Source organism: Ranitomeya variabilis, chromosome 5 (genome assembly GCF_051348905.1).
Source record: "Ranitomeya variabilis isolate aRanVar5 chromosome 5, aRanVar5.hap1, whole genome shotgun sequence".
NCBI lineage: Eukaryota > Metazoa > Chordata > Amphibia > Anura > Dendrobatidae > Ranitomeya > Ranitomeya variabilis.
In genome coordinates this window covers 173,440,782-173,461,312 of record NC_135236.1, presented here as the reverse complement: position 1 = coordinate 173,461,312, position 20,531 = coordinate 173,440,782, and positions in this window count along the sequence as shown.

Below are 20,531 nucleotides of genomic sequence, written 5' to 3'. Positions count from 1 at the left end.
GGTACCCGGTACCGGGCCTCTGAGTCTCTGCTCTGGGGTTGTCACGGTGGCTAGACCCGGTTCCGTGACCCTGCTGAGGGGCGTACAGTAATAGATGTGTGGATGGTGGTGGTAATGCGGTGCTGTGCCGGTCGCAGTAAATAACGAGGACACCAGGTTGCAGTCTCTTTACCTCTTTACTGAAGGTCTCTGGGTCCTCAGTCCGGAATACGGTTCACCAGGCTGCGCAAGTCCGGCCGGCCCAATGGCACCTCCAGAGTTCTCCTTGCAGGTGGAAATCTGTGCCTACCTTCTAGCGCTTGTGTGTTGTGGTCCTCCCCTGCTGTGCTTACGGGATAGTCCCCACAACTGTTGTGTCTGTTTCTCGTGTTCCCTCACAACTCGATTAGATGATCTTCTGCTAATCTTCCGTCCCTCCCAGGTGTTATGGTTGGGACGCACCCGTATGACGGGTGGGCTCGGAGCTCTTCCGGGACCCTAGAGTCGCCCCTCTCCACAGGTTGCCCCCTATGTCTGCGTAGGTGATTTAAGTGAGACAGCCCGCCTGTGACTGACTGTCCTGCCGTTGGTTTGAAGTATTGCCTGAAGCTATATATAGAAATACTTCCTCGGCGTTCCGGCCGCCGGTTGTTTACGCCTCAGTAGGATGTTGCCTCGATCTTACAGCACGACTCCTACTGGTATTCTCCTTCTTGCTTTGATCTCGTTTCTCACTCAGCACAATATATCTCGCTTCTGATCCTTTCTTAGGGCACCGCCGCTATGCTGAGCAGGCACGGTCCCGTGACGTTCTCTCTCGTTGCCAGGCCTCTGTCAGGGTCCCAAACCTGACAGGGACCCTACAGAATCTTCCCCCACAACACCCTCTGCCACAAGGTGTTGCCTGGTTTTAACCCAGTCAGCGTTCTCCCTAACTTCCTGCCTGACCCCCAGTTTTACCAGTATGTGAGGAGTGGCCTAGTGAATAGTACCCTTAGCTCCCCCTGGAGGCCCGACTGTGAAATGTATTGGTGTATGTGATACCTGGTCAGATGAACTCCTTCAGTGCCATCAGACGTACCATAGCCCCCCTTAGCGGCGGAGCCACAGTACTGCAACGACCAGGACTCTGGGGCGCTGCACTCCCCCCCGGTTAAATCCAGTACTGCGGGACTGGGAAGAAAACAACAATACATGTCAGCAAAAAGACATACAATTTTTGTGAGTGCAATAACAATAAGCATATTTGAACAGAGCTTCCCTTTATGGGAGGTGAGGACACTTGAACGTTACAAACATAGTTAAATACTTTTAAATAACTTTTCTTACCCAACCGGGTATTCTATTAAGTGCAAAATTTTTAAACATTAATTTAACATTGCCTTTAAGGATGTACACTCTGAATCCACTAAAAGACCTTCTTATAACACATTATAAGGCTTAAGCAACTGTGCTACATTCTCCTACTTTACGTCTGCAGGACCGCCTGTCCTAACCGCTCCAGGCCTGCTGCCTCTCCTTTCTTTTACAGGACCACCCCATTCTGCCCAAGCCTACTGTCCTTCCACTACTATACACAGTATAGAACATATTTTTCTTTCAGTTTGAGATCACTGGGCCATCTCTATATGGCTCCTAAGAGGACTCACCACTAACCCCTACGGGTTCACTTCCTGTCCTCATTCTCTAACACATTATTAAACATTTCTTACAATCAACTAGTTAGTTACATTTAACTTTCACATATCAACATCATCAATTCTTTCTTTTTCAAGACATTATTGCCATTCAACCATCTTAAGGCAACACTGTTCATTAGTGCAGGATGTGAACATCCCCTTTAAGAGGGGACCAAGTCTCTATGAGGTAGTGCAACTTCTCAAGCTGCAAGTCCGTATGCAGCAAGGACTCCAGTGCAGGTTCCAAGAACCGTATCTTCGCAAAGAGTCCGTCTTTATGTAAAACCAGTAGAGAGCACCTTTAAGAAGGTGCAAACTATATACAAGAAGTTTGTATCATGCATTGTTCATGATTCAGCAGTTCTGGATAACTGGTGCAAAAACGTAGAAAACAGACAAAAACAATAGGGATCCCGGGTCAACAAAGGGATCCCTTTAAGAGTAACCCTGGACGGGTTTAGCAGCAACGTAGCAGAAAACAAACAGTTTGAAGAACTATTTACATTTTCAGAGTTTTAAGATCTTACTCTTGTGGTGCAGAAGGTGGTTTCCTTCCGGGCCTCACCAGACCAACGGGCCGCGCTGCCGATCCAAGGAGCGGTTCCTGCCCCAGCAATGACAGGATCCCTCGCCGTGATGCCCTTCTCACTGATGGACCGGCACGCCCCCAAGGTACGTGGTGGGTCCGGGTTCCCCGCTGCTCCGCAGGGACAGGTTCCGTTGCCTTTTCAGCAGGAGGTTCGTCTTCTGATGTTCCGGCAGCGGCCTGGAGTGCGACGCACCGCTGGACGCCCCGAGCTATCCAGCTGACCTCCCTCCTCCATCTGGTGTAGGTCACAGCATCACCTGGCTCCAGGTCGTGAGCGAACCTTCCTCCGCAGGGCTCCACTTCCTCCGGTCTACACGGACCTGTAGCGGCTCCCCAATCTCCTGTATAACTCCCCTTCCGTGTCGGGAGTTAAAGGACACCACTACACCCCAGTGTGATGGCGGGGTTTCTTCCACGCTGGTCAGGTCGATCTGGGCTGCAGGCTGGGGCCGGCTCCGCCACGCCGTCATCAAGCGCCGCAGGTGTTCGGCCTCCGGCAGGATTCTCATGCCCTGTGTCTGCAGCGTACCTTCAGCCGCGGCCGGGTTGGGAGGAGCAGGGGACACCGGAGACAGGCGGACCTCCGTGGGCTGGCCCAGCCGAGCGAGCACGCGGGCATCAGCCTCCAAGTGGCGTGCTATCTGTCGGGCCGCGGCCACACACTCCTCGGACATTTGCCAGTTAGGTCGACCCATCGGTGGTTCCGTGAGGGCCAGTCCCCGCAACGATGGCGTCTCCGAGGCTGTGTCCGGTGAGGCGGCTCCATGCCGAGTCAGGTCATCCCCACGCGGTGCTCCCGGCGTCGCCATCTTTATTTCCTCCCCAGCGTCTTCTTCCCGCGATCTCTTTCGTGGGCGGCCCCGTCTCCATGGTCTCCACCCTCCAAACAGGATCAGGAGGCGGACCTCGGCTGTTGACGGACACGTCCTCAGGACACAGAAATATTTAGACTGGGCGGCCATTGTCCTTCGCGCTCTCCAGCTTGTCTCCGCCTACTCCACGCCCCTCTTCTTCTCATGCACTCTCCTCAGCGCTGTAATGGCGGATTTTGGCGGCAAGTGGCGCGGCACAGTCTTTGCAATAAATCACAGTCCAAGTATAATAAATCACAATTCCAAGGCACACATGACCTGATTCTTCAGGCTTAAGTAGATCCTGTTCGTGACGCCAAGTTGTAGCGCCCCCACTGTCGCAGGGCCGAGGGGTACCCGGTACCGGGCCTCTGAGTCTCTGCTCTGGGGTTGTCACGGTGGCTAGACCCGGTTCCGTGACCCTGCTGAGGGGCGTACAGTAATAGATGTGTGGATGGTGGTGGTAATGCGGTGCTGTGCCGGTCGCAGTAAATAACGAGGACACCAGGTTGCAGTCTCTTTACCTCTTTACTGAAGGTCTCTGGGTCCTCAGTCCGGAATACGGTTCACCAGGCTGCGCAAGTCCGGCCGGTCCAATGGCACCTCCAGAGTTCTCCTTGCAGGTGGAAATCTGTGCCTTCCTGCTAGCGCTATGTGTTGTGGTCCTCCCCTGCTGTGCTTACGGGATAGTCCCCACAACTGTTGTGTCTGTTTCTCGTGTTCCCTCACAACTCGATTAGATGATCTTCTGCTAATCTTCCGTCCCTCCCAGGTGTTATGGTTGGGACGCACCCGTATGACGGGTGGGCTCGGAGCTCTTCCGGGACCCTAGAGTCGCCCCTCTCCACAGGTTGCCCCCTATGTCTGCGTAGGTGATTTAAGTGAGACAGCCCGCCTGTGACTGACTGTCCTGCCGTTGGTTTGAAGTATTGCCTGAAGCTATATATAGAAATACTTCCTCGGCGTTCCGGCCGCCAGTTGTTTACGCCTCAGTAGGATGTTGCCTCGATCTTACAGCACGACTCCTACTGGTATTCTCCTTCTTGCTTTGATCTCGTTTCTCACTCAGCACAATATATCTCGCTTCTGATCCTTTCTTAGGGCACCGCCGCTATGCTGAGCAGGCACGGTCCCGTGACGTTCTCTCTCGTTGCCAGGCCTCTGTCAGGGTCCCAAACCTGACAGGGACCCTACAGAATCTTCCCCCACAACACCCTCTGCCACAAGGTGTTGCCTGGTTCCAACCCAGTCAGCGTTCTCCCTAACTTCCTGCCTGACCCCCAGTTTTACCAGTATGTGAGGAGTGGCCTAGTGAATAGTACCCTTAGCTCCCCCTGGAGGCCCGACTGTGAAATGTATTGGTGTATGTGATACCTGGTCAGATGAACTCCTTCAGTGCCATCAGACGTACCATAGCCCCCCTTAGCGGCGGAGCCACAGTACTGCAACGACCAGGACTCTGAGGCGCTGCACAATTACCTTCATAAGTCACATGGTTAGCGAAAGGAAGTCCACTGGTGTGTAATCTAAGTGTCACATGGTCTGTCAGTATGTACACAACTTTTCTGAGAGGCCACAGAGGCTGCAACACCATTAAGCAAGAGGCACAACTAACCAAACACCATGAAGACCAAGGAGATATCCAAACAAGTCGGGGACAAAGTTGTTGAGAAGTACAAGTCAGGGTTGGGTTATAAAAAATATCCCAATCTCTGATGATCCCTGGAGTTCAAAGCGCTCACCAAAGCGCTCAGCCCGGGCAAGGAGGGCACTAATCAGAGAGGCAACACAGAGACCAAAGGTAACCATGAAGGAGCAGCAGAGGTCCCAAGCAGAGACTGGAGTATCTGTCTAAATAACCACAATAAGCCCTGCACTCTATAGAGGTGGCCTTTATGGAGGAGTGGGCAGAAAAAAAACTTTAGTTACACAGAAAAATTGTAAGGCTCGTTTTGAGTTTGCCAAAACGTGGGAGACTCCCCAAATGTATGGAAGAAGGTGCAGTGGCCAAGCCAACACAGCTCATCACCCCAAGAACACCATCCCGACACTGAAACACGGTAGTGGGATCATCATGCTGTGGGGATGGGAAAATGGTTTGAGTTGAAAAGAAGATGGATAATGCAAAATACAAGGTTATTCTTGAGGAAATCCTGTTTCAGTCTGTCAGTGATTTGAGACTGGGATGGATGTTCACCTTCCAACAAGACATTGACCAAAAGCATACTGCTAAAGCAACACTCAAGTGATTTAAGTGGAAAGCCCCATAGGAAGCAGAGCACCCCAGAACATCACTGAGCCACCACCATGTTTCACTGTGAGAGAGGTGCTCTTTTCAGCACATGCTTCATTCTTTCCCCTCCAGACACATGGCTAATGCATAGCATGAAAAGTTTCAGTAATGTTTCATTTCTTTTCAAAACAGAATCTCAAAACTTCTGTTACCTATTTATAAGATTTTGAGTATATTGGGCTGACTTTTCTGTTGTCTTTGAGTCACTGAAGTTGTACATCTTGGAGTTCGGGCATGGAGACCTTCAGTGTTTAATATGCACCTTGCTGTGCAAAGTAAAACCTCAGTGCCTTATGTTACAAAATCTTGCTGCAGGTGTTTTTGACCATCAGCTTGACCATCAGCAGCGGTTTGGCCGCATCGGATTCGCAGCAGTTTTCCATGAGTTTACAGTACCATGTAAACCTATGGAAAACAAAATCCGCAGTGCACATGCTGCGGAAAAAAACGTGCGGAAACGCTGCATTGTTTACTCCGCAGCATGTCAATTCTTTGTGCGGATTCCACAGCAGTTTAAACCTGTCCCTCAATAGGAATCCGCAGGTGTAAAACCGCAAGTGGAATCTGCACAAAAACCGTGGAAAAAACGTGGTAAAGTCGCGGTAATTCCGCTGTAAATTTCCTGCGGATTTACTAAAATCAGTGCGGAAAAATCCGCACAACATTCTGCAACGTGTGCACATACCCTTAATAATGAGACCCAGTTCAGTGTTTTTCCATTTACCACACCTTAAGCTTCCAATACTCCAGTGCAAGATTACTTATTTGAGACTATTCCTTGAAACGGTGAGCTTTTTTTTCCACAATTTATCTCAGAATGTGTTTATACTTTTTATCTGGTGTATTTAATATGCAAATTGTATGGTTTTTGCCATGTAAGCATTGTTCACAGGAATCATTTGGTTGAGTCTTTAGGCTGCTCTGCATAATTACCCTGAACGAGAAGCCCCCTTGGAAAACACCATAACAATTACATGTGGAGCAGGGACTCGAGCATGTCACTCAAGCACTTGCGATATTAGGTGCATAAACGAGTACCCAATGCAAACTGGAGTAACGAGGACTTGCGCTCAACACTAAAAATGACATATTCAATATGACAACCTAATGTTATCAAATTCTGTGATGCACCTGTGGGTTCAAAATGCTCACTATACCCCTGGATAAAAATCCTTGAGGGGTGTGGTTTCCAAAATGGGGTCACTTGTGGGTTCCACTGTTTAGGCACATCAGGGGCTCTCCAAATGCAACATGGCACCTGCCATGTTTTACATTCAAAAAGTACAACGGTGCTCCCTCCCTTCTGAGCTCTGCAATGTGCCCAAACACAAATTTTGTGGCCCGTTTTCTCCTAAATGTTAAGTTTTTCCTGCCACATTGCTTTAGTTCTCGTGAGGCACCTGAAGGGTTAATAAATGTGGTTGAATGTGGTTTTGAGCACCTTAAGGGGTGCAGTTTTTAGAATGGTGTCACTTTTGGATACCTTCTGTCATATTGACCCCTCAAAATAATGGTTTTGTAAATTTTGTTGGAAAAATGAGAAATCACTGGTCAACTTTTAACCTTTCTAACTTCCTAACAAAAAAAATTATGTTTCCAAAATCGTGCTGATCTAAACATGTGGGAAATATTATTTATTAACTATTTTGGGTGGCATAACTCTAATTTAAGGGCACAGAAAGTAAAAGTTTGAAAATTGCTCAATTTTGAAAATGTTTGCCAAATTTCTGTTTTTTTCATAAATAAACACGTCACATCGAATAAATTTTACCACTAACATGTCACAAAAAATCAGTCTCAGAATTTGTGGGATCCATTGACTTGTTAAAGAGCTATAACCTCATAAAGTGACAGTGGTCAAAACTTTAAAAATTGGCCTGGTCATTAAGGTCAAAATTGGCTCAGTCACTAAGTGGTTAAAGACATTTGCCATGAAAGGGGTGAATATATAATTCTAAAACTACATAAATCACTAAAAGTGGTATTTTGTATTGAATTTGAAGACACCGCTTGTAATATTAGTTGTGTTGAGCTAATTACAATGTTCTGGAAAGTCTGTAAATCTTGCTAACAAAATTAAATTAAAGCAGGGGGTTGACTAATTTTGATTGCAACTGTAGATGAGAATTCCAGGGAGTAGAGTGTGCAGTAAACCACACATGAAAAAGCAGGGAAATCAGGATAATGCTGTGGGCTGTCTGCCGTATGAAGGAATACTCCCAAGGAATACTTAAAAAGTAATTCCTTTATTAGCAAATTCTTTACACATGAACTGGTTTTCGGCTCCAAATCGGAGCCTTTGTCAGATGAGTACACAGCTCTGGCAAAAATTAACCCCTTCATGACCCCTGGGTATTTTCGTTTTTTTGGTTTTCGTTTTTCTCCTCCCTCTTTCCCAGAGCCATAACTTTTTTATTTTTCTGTTAATATGGCCATGTGAGGGCTTATTTTTTGCGGGACGAGTTGTACTTTTGAACGACATCATTGGTTTTAGCATGTCATGGACTAGAAAATGGGAAAAAAATTCCAAGTGCGATAAAATTGCAAAAAAAAGTGCAATCCCACACTTGCTTTTTGCTTGGCTTTTTTGCTACGCTCACTAAATTTTAAAACTGACCTGCCATTATGATTCTCCAGGTCATTACGAATTCATAGACACCTAACATATCTAGGTTATTTTTTTTATCTAAGTGGTGAAAAAAAAGCTCCAAACTTTGCTAAAAAAGAAAAATTGCGCCATTTTCCGATACCCGTAGCATCTCCATTTTTCGTGATCTGGGGTCGGGTGAGGGCTTATTTTTTGTGTGCGGAGCTGATGTTTTTATACCATTTTTGTGCAGATACGTTCTTTTGATCGCCCTTTATTGCATTTTAATGAATGTTGCACGACCAAAAAAAGAAATTCTGGCGTTTTGAATTTTTTTCTCGCTACGCCGTTTAGCAATCAGGTTAATCCTTTTTCTATTGATAGATCTGGCGATTCTGAACGCGGCGATACCAAATATGTGTATGTTTGATTTTTTTATTGGTTTATTTTGAATGGGGCGAAGGGGGGTAATTTAAACTTTTATTTATTTTTTTTTCATATTTTTTTAAACATTTTATTTTTATTTTTGGCATGCTTCAATAGCCTCCTAGAAGCTGGCACAACTCGATCGCCTTGGCTACATAGAGGTGATGCACAGATCACCGCTATGCAGTAGAATTACAGACTTGCTATGAGCGCCGACCACAGTGTGGCGCTTATAGCAATCCGGCACCAACAACAATACAGGTCTCAAGGAGACCTCTGGTTGTCATGCCGACGCATCGCTGACCCCCCCGATCAGGTGACGGGGGTCAGCGATGAGCGCATTTCCGGCCAGATGGCCGGAAGCGGTAGTTAAATGCCGCTGTCAGCATTTGACAGCGACATTTAACTAGTTAATAGCGGCAGGTGGATCGCGATTCCACCCACCGCTATTGCGGGCACATGTCAGCTGTTCAAAACAGCTGACATGTCCCGACTTTGATGTGGACTCACTGCCGGAGTACTATCCCGTCTGAGGTCAGAAAGGGGTTAAGAGACCACCATGCAAAAAGAAAGTTAGTATTTCAGCTCACTCTTGTAGATCAGATCCAACGTGGTCAAAGATAAATCCGAGCACGGAAATTGCGTCACTGCCAAAACGCTGAAAACTTGATTAGAAGGAAAAGAAATCCAGCTCCGGAATTAAAATGACCATCAGATTATTGGAAAAGAACAGCCATGACCCACTGGTTCGGAGACATTTTGTCAGAAGTTTATAGACTAAAAGAACAATTTACATTTTACTCAAAAATATACCTATAAAGAGAAAAATCAGACAAACTGAACATTTTGCAGTGGTCTCTTCATTTTTGACAGAGCTGTATATTGCAGTATACAATAGATTATCACGCCATACCAGCACATGATAAGTGTGTTTGTTCCAAAATTTGAAAATTCAAATTTTAATGCGAAAATGGCATTTTAACCCACGCTCAGTGCCTCCATTATATAGTCACCTAACGAAGGCTCAGGAGCTGAAAACTGGTTCATGTCTGAAGAATCTGCTAACAAAAGAATAACTTTTTAAGTATCTCTCTCAAGTCGCAGCAGACGGCAGACAGCATTACTCTGACTTCCCAGCTTTTTCATTTATCTAAACCTGATTGGAGGACTGAAAAGGAAGGATCAAGTGCAGCCGTTCTCACCATAAGGACTCATACTCGTTTGCGAGAAAAAGGGATGAGCGCAATCCGATAAAAAATTGGATTGCACTCGGACCAATGTTATTCAATGGGTGACATCTCATCTGCGATTTTTTTCTCAGCTGAAACGGACTGAGAAAATAATCGCAGCATGCTGTGATTTGCTGCGTATCTCGGATGAGACTCGCCAATGCAAGTCAATGGGTGCGAGAAAAAAATTGCACGGCATACGGACCACCCGTATGCCGTCCGTTTTCTACAGATACCTTACCATTCTGTGGCATAGAACACTGTAAATGGTCCTGCAAATGATTGTAGAAAAATAGTAGCAGAGAAAAAAACGCATTGCATACACGATGCCAAGTGAGAAAAATCGCATTGTACTCGCATGACACTCGTCCATTTTCTTGGGTCCAGATTACGGACCGTTTTTTTTCCCGCAAATGGGTATGAGCCCTAAAGGAGAGTGTTATTTACGGTATTAAACACACACCCACCACCATTACCACCACCATCCCCACAGGGCCCAATCACAAATCGAAATCTGCTAAAATGCCTTTCAGGGTAGATAAGAAACATGAACAGGGCATGGAGGATGGGTAGTAGAGGTGCATATTGTTACTGATTAGCACAAAGGGCTGACAGACTTGGCTAACCTCCATGACAATCTTTATTGGGTAGCTGAAAAATATAAGAATATGGAGACTTATACTGTAAGATCAGTAGTTACATTTGTTAATATGGCGGAGCAGCATTCCAGGAGAGGGAGGAGAGGTGTATGAGCTATGGACTGGAGCAATGCCAGTCTGCTCACCCCTCAAGGTCACAAGCAAGGTATCGCAATGATTAAGAGATAACCGACTATGCACTATCATATGTAACAAAGCGTTCTGGATGTTTTTAAGATATAAAAAGCTACATCCTGACAGATATAATAACTCTCATCCTCTGTCAATTCCCAGAGGAATAACAAAGGACTAGCATAAAAAATAGATAAAAAAAAAAATCTGATTACTAATTTTAAGTAAAATGTCAGTACTTGTATTCATTAGGAGAGTTGACGGGTCCTCATACAGTTTTGTGAAAAATAATAGGAGTGTGTTTAAAACACCCGAGAAAAAGCTATATCCTCATAATGGCATTCATTTCTATACAGATAAAAGCACTGGGAGCACTGCTCATTCAGTTCCAAATGAAAACATGAACAAAATATCAATTTTTAACCCCCACAAGACCTTGGACACAGCCATACATCCAGGTTGGTAGGTAGTTACCAACCTTGGACATATGGATACGTCATATCTTTAATGCGGCATGGCGATTCTCGCAGTAGGGCACCGATGGGCGGCGCCGCCCCACCACAACTACATTTGCTGTGATTGGCTGTTCAAATCTGGACAGCCAATCACAGCATTTTCAGTGTTTCAAGCACTGAAATTGCCTGAAAGACTAATGTCCAACCTACGATCAGTGCTGTAACAACAAGGATCATAGGCTGGAGCCTAGCAACAGTAGTGTCACCAGGGTGATCTCTGATTAGTGCGATTGGACGATAATAATAATAATAATCTTTATTTATATAGCACCAACATACAGGGCCGTTTCTTCAACAGGGCGGGCAGGGCGGCCACACGGGGCGCCGTGGGGCCGGGGGGCGCAGGAGAGGCCTCGGGCCCCGGTGGTCCCCTGCCCGCTGCTGCTGCTGTTTAAGGGCTGTCAGGGGCGCGGATGCCGCGCTCAGTGCTGAGCGCGGGCGCGCCCTGCCCGAACTCAGCTGCAAATCTGACAGCTGAGCGGTCAGATCATCGCCTCGCGTCGCCGCGCCCCCCCCCCCCGCACCGCACATAATGGTTGCGGCCACCTCGGCGCCGCCACTCACCCATACCTCCCAACCGTCCCGATTTCAGCGGGACAGTCCCGCTTTGGCACCGGGGTCCCGCTGTCCCGCTTCGGGCATTTAAAATCCCGAATTTGCGGCCGCCGGTGAAGCCCCGCCCACTTCCGGGACGTAGAGAGAGCCTGTTTTTTTTTTTTTTTATATAAAAGCTGCCTCCTGACCGCCCGCGCAACACCCCCCCCCCCTCCCGCCCCCTGTGCGGCGCTGCCACGCTGAAGGAGAGAGCCTGCAGCAATCAAGAAGAAAGGTCAGCGATTCACTACCTCTGGCTGTGTGTGCACGGAGCTCCGGCTTCTGCTCTTAGCTGCTATCCCGGCAGAGAAGGAGAGACGGGGGAGGTGCCGGGATAGTGCAGAGCTGTGAGCAGGAGACTGAAGACTTCAGCAGAGAGCTGCACATGGACATCAGCCGCCCCTGCATCACAGAGGAGATTGTGTGTGTGTGATGTGTGTGATGGCTGCGTGTGTGTGTGTGTGATGGCTGGGTGTGTGTGTGTGATGGCTGTGTGTGTGTGATGGCTGCGTGTGTGTGTGTGTGATGGCTGCGTGTGTGTGATGGCTGCGTGTGTGTGTGTGATGGCTGTGTGTGTGTGATGGCTGCGTGTGTGTGTGTGTGATGGCTGCGTGTGTGTGTGTGTGATGGCTGCGTGTGTGTGTGTGATGGCTGCGTGTGTGTGTGATGGCTGCGTGTGTGTGTGTGATGGCTGCGTGTGTGTGTGTGTGATGGCTGCGTGTGTGTGTGATGGCTGCATGTGTGATGGCTGCGCGTGTGTGTGTGTGTGTGATGGCTGCGTGTGTGTGTGTGATGGCTGTGTGTGTGATGGCTGCGTGTGTGTGTGATGGCTGCGTGTGTGTGTGTGATGGCTGCGTGTGTGTGATGGCTGCGTGTGTGTGATGGCTGCGTGTGTGTGATGGCTGCGTGTGTGTGATGGCTGCGTGTGTGTGTGATGGCTGTGTGTGTGTGATGGCTGCGTGTGTGTGATGGCTGTGTGTGTGTGATGGCTGTGTGTGTGTGATGGCTGTGTGTGTGTGATGGCTGTGTGTGTGTGATGGCTGTGTGTGTGTGATGGCTGCGTGTGTGTGATGGCTGCGTGTGTGTGTGATGGCTGCGTGTGTGTGTGTGTGTGATGGCTGCGTGTGTGATGTCTGCGTGTGTGTGTGATGGCTGCATGTGTGTGTGATGGCTGCGTGTGTGTGTGTGTGTGATGGCTGCGTGTGTGTGTGTGATGGCTGCGTGTGTGTGTGTGTGATGGCTGCGTGTGTGTGTGTGTGATGGCTGCGTGTGTGTGTGATGGCTGCGTGTGTGATGCATTTGTGTCAAAGCTGCATGTGTTTGTGAGCTGCGTGCGTGTGAGCTGCGTGCCTGTGTGTGAGCTGCGTGCCTGTATGTCATTATACAGTATGGAGCATCATGTGTGGTCATTATACAATATGGAGCATCATGTGCGGTCATTATACAGTATGGAGCATCATGTGCGGTCATTATACAGTATGGAGCATTATGTGTGGCCATTATACAGTATGGAGCATCATGTGCGGTCATTATACAGTATGGAGCATCATGTGCGGTCATTATACAATATGGAGCATCATGTGCGGTCATTGTACAGTATGGAGCATCATGTGCGGTCATTATACAGTATGGAGCATCATGTGCGGTCATTATACAGTATGGAGCATCATGTGTGGCCATTATACAGTATGGAGCATCATGTGCGGCCATTATACAGTATGGAGCATCATGTGTGGCCATTATACAGTATGGAGCATCATGTGCGGCCATTATACAGTATGGAGCATCATGTGCGGTCATTATACAGTCTGGAGCATCATGTGCGGTCATTATACAGTCTGGAGCATCATGTGCGGTCATTATACAGTCTGGAGCATCATGTGCGGTCATTATACAGTCTGGAGCATCATGTGCGGTCATTATACAGTCTGGAGCATCATGTGCGGTCATTATACAGTCTGGAGCATCATGTGCGGTCATTATACAGTATGGAGCATCATTTGCGGTCATACAGTATGGAGCATCATGTGCGGTCATTATACAGTATGGAGCATCATGTGCGGTCATTATACAGTATGGAGCATCATGTGGGGTCATTATACAGTATGGAGCATCATGTGCGGTCATTATACAGTCTGGAGCATCATGTGCGGTCATTATACAGTATGGAGCATCATTTGCGGTCATACAGTATGGAGCATCATGTGTGTTCATTATACAGTATGGAGCATCATGTGCGGCCATTATACAGTATGGAGCATCATGTGGGGTCATTATACAGTATGGAGCATCATGTGCGGTCATTATACAGTATGGAGCATCATGTGCGGTCATACAGTATGGAGCATCATGTGTGTTCATTATACAGTATGGAGCATCATGTGTGGCCATTATACAGTATGGAGCGTCATGTGTGTTCATTATACAGTATGGAGCATCATGTGTGGCCATTATACAGTATGGGGCACTGTGTGGCCATATTTTTTTGTTTATAATTATTGTATATGAAACAGTGTGATCGGCAGTGCTAAATGGGTGTGGTTGGGATGTGGATATGGGTGTGACTAATTATGAATGGGTGTGGTCAGAGGCGTGGCCTAAAATTTGCCGCGGCGCGCAAAGCGCGCCGCAAACTTTGTCCCTCTTTCCCATCTTCAAAAGTTGGGAGGTATGACTCACCTCCGCTCCGCGCTGGATGAACAGCGAGAATGAACAGCCAGGATGAGGCAGCTCGGCCACTCCCACACTGATAGCAGGGGCGCCGCGCTCTCGGCTGAGCACGGGCGCTCCCTGAGACAGTGATCAAAGAGCTAAGCACACACACTATCACTGTCAGACTAGGCTGCCTGGCTGTTGCCAATTTCAATGCTGGACAGGACAGGCTGCAGTCTAGTCTGACAGTGGTAGCAGTATAGCAAAAATGCCCACCCCCTGCCTATGGATTAGTCCTTCCCTTCCCAGCAGCCCCATTTAGCAGTCTGAGCGCGCTCAGACTCAGAGGGCAGAGGGCACTGACACACTGAACAGGTGAGGGGGTCTGAGGGATGGGATGGGTTGGGCTAGCCTTTTTTTTTGGATGGGGACCCCCACACCTGCCCCCCCCCCAACCACCCTTGGGGCATGCTGATTTGGCATGCCCCACAGCATGAAACCCGGGAGGGGGCCCAGCTGACTTACCTCATCTTTGGCAGTCTGGTGGCATCCTCACCCAGGCGAGAAGTGTTGGAAAGAGTTATGGCAGTAACTGTATACCTGGCAACCAATAATTTAGCTTTTCGAGGATCGTCAAATACATTGTTTACACCAAATAATGGACATTTCCTTGGGCTTATAGAGCTTCTTGGAAAATTTGAACCAGTAATGAGAGATCATTTAAAACGAATTACTTCCCAGGAAATCCATACACATTACTGTGGAAATTTAATTCAAAATGAAATTATCTGCTTGATGGCCTCTCAGGTGAAGAAATGTATTCTAGAAAAAGCCAAAAGATCTAAGTATTTTTCAATAATGTTGGACTGCACACAAGATGCAGGTCACACTGAACAGTTGTCATACACCTTAAGATTTGTTGATATAGATGATGATCACGTAGCAATAAAGGAACATTTTATTGGCTATCGTCCTGCTACTGATACATCTGGGGAAAGTCTCGCCAATCTCCTTTTAGAAGAGATTAGTAAATGTGACCTGGAATTAGAAAATGAACTGGCAGAAAAGCTGAATTATTCGGAAGCTATTAATGCTTTTGCAGCGGCTAAATCTAGAAGAGTCAGTTTCTCATAAATCTGCAACCTACAATTTTTAGGATCTGTTTCCAAAATAATTAATAGATATTATTTACCTACAACTTTGTTCTCACCGTTAATAATTAGCATACTTGTCCCTTTTCCCCAAGTTCTATATAAGTTAAAGGCAAATTATAATTTATTAAAAAAAGGGAAGATACAAGCCTGCTCTCTATTTATTACTCAAGCCCACAAAAATAATGTTTATTATTTTCGGTGCCGGGGGGGGGGGGGGGGAGAAATTTCCTACTCTCGCCCTGTGTCATTTTTGGGCTAGAAACTGCCCTGCCAACATATTCCGCAGCGCTTTACAGTTTAACAGTTTCAAACACAACAGTCATAGGTAACAACGTTAACAATACAGTAATAAAGCAAAATAAGACAAAATAAGACGACCCTGCTCATGTAAGAGGGTGAACTGTAGAGGGCACTAGGACCCTGTGGTTTTTGCTTGCTGCAGCAGAGGACAGACTCTGCAAAACCCCGAGAGACAATGTGTGCTGGGGGGTGGGGTCTGGTGTCTCGTGTGTAAAGTGAAATAAGGAAGTGAGAGCTGAGAAGAGAAAGGCGGGAAGTAAGAGGAGCTGCTGCTGTGATATAGCAAAGAGACTGTGTGTGGATTTTACTGCGAGTTTGTTGGAGAAAAAGAAGCTATTGAGAGACTTTCATTGCTAACGTTTTCCTGGAGAAAAGCTGACCTTTTGTTCAACTCTGTGAGAGACTTTTGTTGCTAGCGTTTTTCTGGAGAGGAGCTAACCTTTATTTTGAAAGACTGAAACTTTACTGCAAACCCACTACGTATTTGGGAAATCTGTGGAGTACCTGTGCATTGAGTGGAGAGACAAGTCTGGACAGATTGCTGATACAGAGATGGACGGGTTGTCGTGGAAGCATTCCTAGGAGCTACAGAAGAAGAGACAACATCGTGAGACCACCAACTAAGTCCCCGGCGTTTGGCCTCGGCATCGCCTACAAGACAAGAGGAGCTTGCTGTAACTTATTGGCGCTGAAGATATGGACTGGCTGCAGCCTGTGCAGATTCCTGCCTGAGAGGAGATCCATCTCAGGATACGGTACCATAAGTTATAGATACCCGGGTATCCCTGCTCAGAGTGTTTAATTGTGACTTTAGAGGTGTATCTTATATTAGAGTTGTGTAAGTTATACTCAGTGTGCCGTTCCAGGGGCTCCCTTGTTAACACTACATTCAATTTACACTTGTTCCTGTTTTTGGTTGCCCTGTTAGGTAAATTTCTTACTAGTCTGTTGTAGCATACAGTTCTCAGGAGACCTTGGAGTGGCACAGTGATTTCAGCTGCTGCGGAGCTGGTGTATATTTGGGGTGCATTTGCCTTAATATTCTCCATATTTCCTTTATTATTTTGCCTTTGAGTAAATACCGTTAGAGATTTCTGCCTTGGTCTTGGTTTGTGACTCACTGGATCTTATTCGGACCTCTGGTCATTACATTTTTGGCGTAGCCGGCAGGATCCAGTGTTTGTCATGGACGAGGGCGAGGGTAGAAATGACCCCGCTGTATCCGCATTCTCCTCGGGGGTTGGGGTTCCCCTGGCAGCCGCGGCGATTTCGGGAGGGTATGTGCCTGTAGGAGCTTTACTTCAGCACATGCCGAAATATGACGGGCGCAATATGGCGTTGCAAGACTGGGCTGAGAGAATCCGGAGTATTCTGCGCATGTGTAATTTGACCCCCGCGTTACGCACTGAGCTGGCATTAAATGCACTGGAGGGCGATATTAGACGTATGGTGATGGTGCGCCCAAAATCAGAGAGGGATACGTTAGAAAAGATTTTGGAACTGTTAGAGGGGAGTTTGGGGGGACGAGCGCGTGTGGCCCAGCTTCGGTCCCTATTCTTTAATCGTCCCCAGAGAGAGTGTGAGTCCCTGATGCAGTACTCTAATATCTTGCAAGAGACGCTGAATGAGATGCAGCGACTAGACCAGGGGGCCATGGGAGCGTTCCGGGAGGTAGACCGCTTGCTCCGGGATCAATTCATCACCGGTTTAGCCAATAGACTTCTCCAGGACAAACTGTTGGAAATGGCCCGGGCTGCACCAGAATTATCCTTCTGGCAGATTTACCGAGCTGCAGTGGAAAGGGAAGAGAAATCTGCCCATGTGCCCGAGGGGTCAGTGAACAGTGCCCAGCTGGAGGAAGGTGGGTCATCAGGGTCAGGGGGAGAGGGGCTGGTAAGCGTGGTACAAGCTTTGCGTGCTGAGGTGAAGGAGTTGAAGCTGAAATTGTCTCAACTGACAGTTGATCCCGCCTCTACCCTTTCACGGGGGCCTCCTGCTCCACCCCCTGGAACGGTGACCCCACAGACGGCAAGGTCGTCCTATCAGAATGAGTCAAGCCCTCGTCCACGAGGAGCAATCACCTGCTGGAAGTGTGGGCGCCAGGGACACATCTCTCGTTACTGCCGGACGCTTGCAGCCCCAGAAACCCCGTCGCCGGCTTTAAACTTCCGGCCGCTGCCATGAGAGGGCAAGCAGCAGCGGCCCCACCCACACAAAGCCCTCGACGGAATGAGCAAGATTTGTTTGCATGTAGTCCAGTGATAGAAGCAGAGTTTGAAGGGCGGAAGATGAGGTGCTTGGTTGACACGGGATCCGAATGTACTATAATGCCACTAGAAGTATATGAGAGATACTTCAGTCGACTAGTGATTCCAGAGGATGGCCGAGTGATACGACTGACCGCCGCGAATAATGGTCAACTGTCAGTCAAGGGAATCGTGTGGATGCAACTAAAAATGTTTGGTCAAGAGCTGGGGCAGAAAGGGGTAGTACTGGTGGATCACCCCCCTAGAAGAGGGATGGAAGTGATGCTCGGAATGAACGTGCTGCGAGACTTGAATCACCAGATGTATGCCAGTGAAGGACCCCGATACTGGGCCCGTGCGACAAGACACCGACCCACACAGAGAATTCTACATGTTGTGAAATTGGATTTTGGGCTCCCCCGGTGGCCACTGGTGGAATTGAACTGGTGTGCATCATCCTCTCTGTTCACCTGTTTCCATTAGGATGTGGGAGTCGCTATTTAGCCTTGCTCCTCTGTCACTTCCATGCCGGTCAACATTGTAATCAGAAGCCTTTCTGTGCATGTTCCTGCTGCTAGACAACTCCCAGCTAAGTTGGACTTAGTCCTTGTTTGTTTTTGCATTTTGTTCCAGTTCACAGCTGTAGTTTCGTTTCTGTGTCTGGAAAGCTCTTGTGATCTGAAATTGCCACTCTGATGTTATGAGTTAATACTAGAGTCTTAAAGTAATTTCAGGATGGTATTTTGATAGGGTTTTCAGCTGACCATGAAAGTGCCCTTTCTGTCTTCCTGCTATCTAGTAAGCGGACCTCAATTTTGCTAAACCTATTTTCATACTACGTTTGTCATTTCATCTAAAATCACCGCCAATATTTGTGGGGGCCTCTGTCTGCCTTTCGGGGAAATTTCTCTAGAGGTGAGCCAGGACTATATTTTCCTCTGCCAGGATTAGTTAGTCCTCCGGCCGGCGCTGGGCGTCTAGGGATAAAACGCAGGCTACGCTACCCGGCTACTGTTAGTTGTGCGGCAGGTTTAGTTCATGGTCAGTTTAGTTTCCATCCTTCCAAGAGCTAGTTCTTATGTTTGCTGGGCTATGTTCTCTTGCCATTGAGAACCATAACAGTTTGACCGGCCTAAAAGGGTTAAATTAATTGTCAGAGAAAGGAGAGAAAAGAGAAGTCTGCTGAAGATTTTTTTTTTTTTTTTTTTTTCTCAGTTCTGAGTGTGCTTGTAATTGAATCTCTTGCAAGTCTGCCTATATTGCAGCCTTTCTCTCTCTCTCTCCTTCTAATCCTGGAATGGCTCTGTGTTCACCTGTTTAAAATGGATATTCAGAGTTTAGCTGCAGGTTTGAATAATCTCACCACGAAAGTCCAAAACTTACAAGATTTTGTTGTTCATGTTCCTATATCTGAACCTAGAATTCCTTTGCCTGAATTTTTCTCGGGGAATAGATCTTGCTTTCAAAATTTCAAAAATAATTGCAAGTTGTTTTTGTCCCTGAAATCTCACTCTGCTGGAGATCCTGCTCAGCAGGTCAGGATTGTGATTTCTTTGCTCCGGGGCGACCCTCAGGATTGGGCTTTTGCATTGGCTCCAGGGGATCCTGCGTTGCTCAATGTGGATGCGTTTTTTCTGGCCTTGGGGTTGCTTTATGAGGAACCTCAGTTAGAACTTCAGGCGGAAAAGGCCTTGATGTCCCTATCTCAGGGGCAAGACGAAGCTGAAATATACTGCCAGAAATTCCGTAAATGGGCTGTGCTTACTCAGTGGAATGAGTGCGCCCTGGCGGCGAATTTCAGAGAGGGTCTCTCTGATGCCATTAAGGATGTTATGGTGGGGTTCCCTGTGCCTGCGGGTCTGAATGAGTCCATGACAATGGCTATCCAGATCGATAGGCGTCTGCGGGAGCGCAAACCTGTGCACCATTTGGCGGTGTCTACTGAGAAGACGCCAGAGAATATGCAATGTGATAGAATTCTGTCCAGAAGTGAACGGCAGAATTTTAGACGAAAAAATGGGTTGTGCTTCTATTGCGGTGATTCAACTCATGTTATATCAGCATGCTCTAAGCGTACTAAGAAGCTTGATAAGTCTGTTTCAATTGGCACTTTACAGTCTAAGTTTATTCTATCTGTGACCCTGATTTGTTCTTTATCATCTATTACCGCGGATGCCTATGTCGACTCTGGCGCCGCTTTGAGTCTTATGGATTGGTCCTTTGCCAAACGCTGTGGGTATGATTTGGAGCCTCTTGAAACTCCTATACCCCTGAAGGGGATTGACTCCACCCCATTGGCTAGCAATAAACCACAATACTGGACACAAGTAACTATGCGGATTAATCCGGATCACCAGGAGATTATTCGCTTTCTTGTGCTGTATAACCTACATGATGTGTTGGTGCTTGGATTGCCATGGCTGCAATCTCATAACCCAGTCCTTGACTGGAAAGCTATGTCTGTGTTAAGCTGGGGATGTAAGGGGACGCATGGGGACGTACCTGTGGTTTCCATTTCATCATCTATTCCCTCTGAGATTCCTGAATTCTTGACTGAATATCGTGACGTTTTTGAAGAACCTAAGCTTGGTTCATTACCTCCGCACCGGGAGTGCGATTGTGCCATAGATTTGATTCCGGGTAGTAAATACCCTAAGGGTCGTTTAT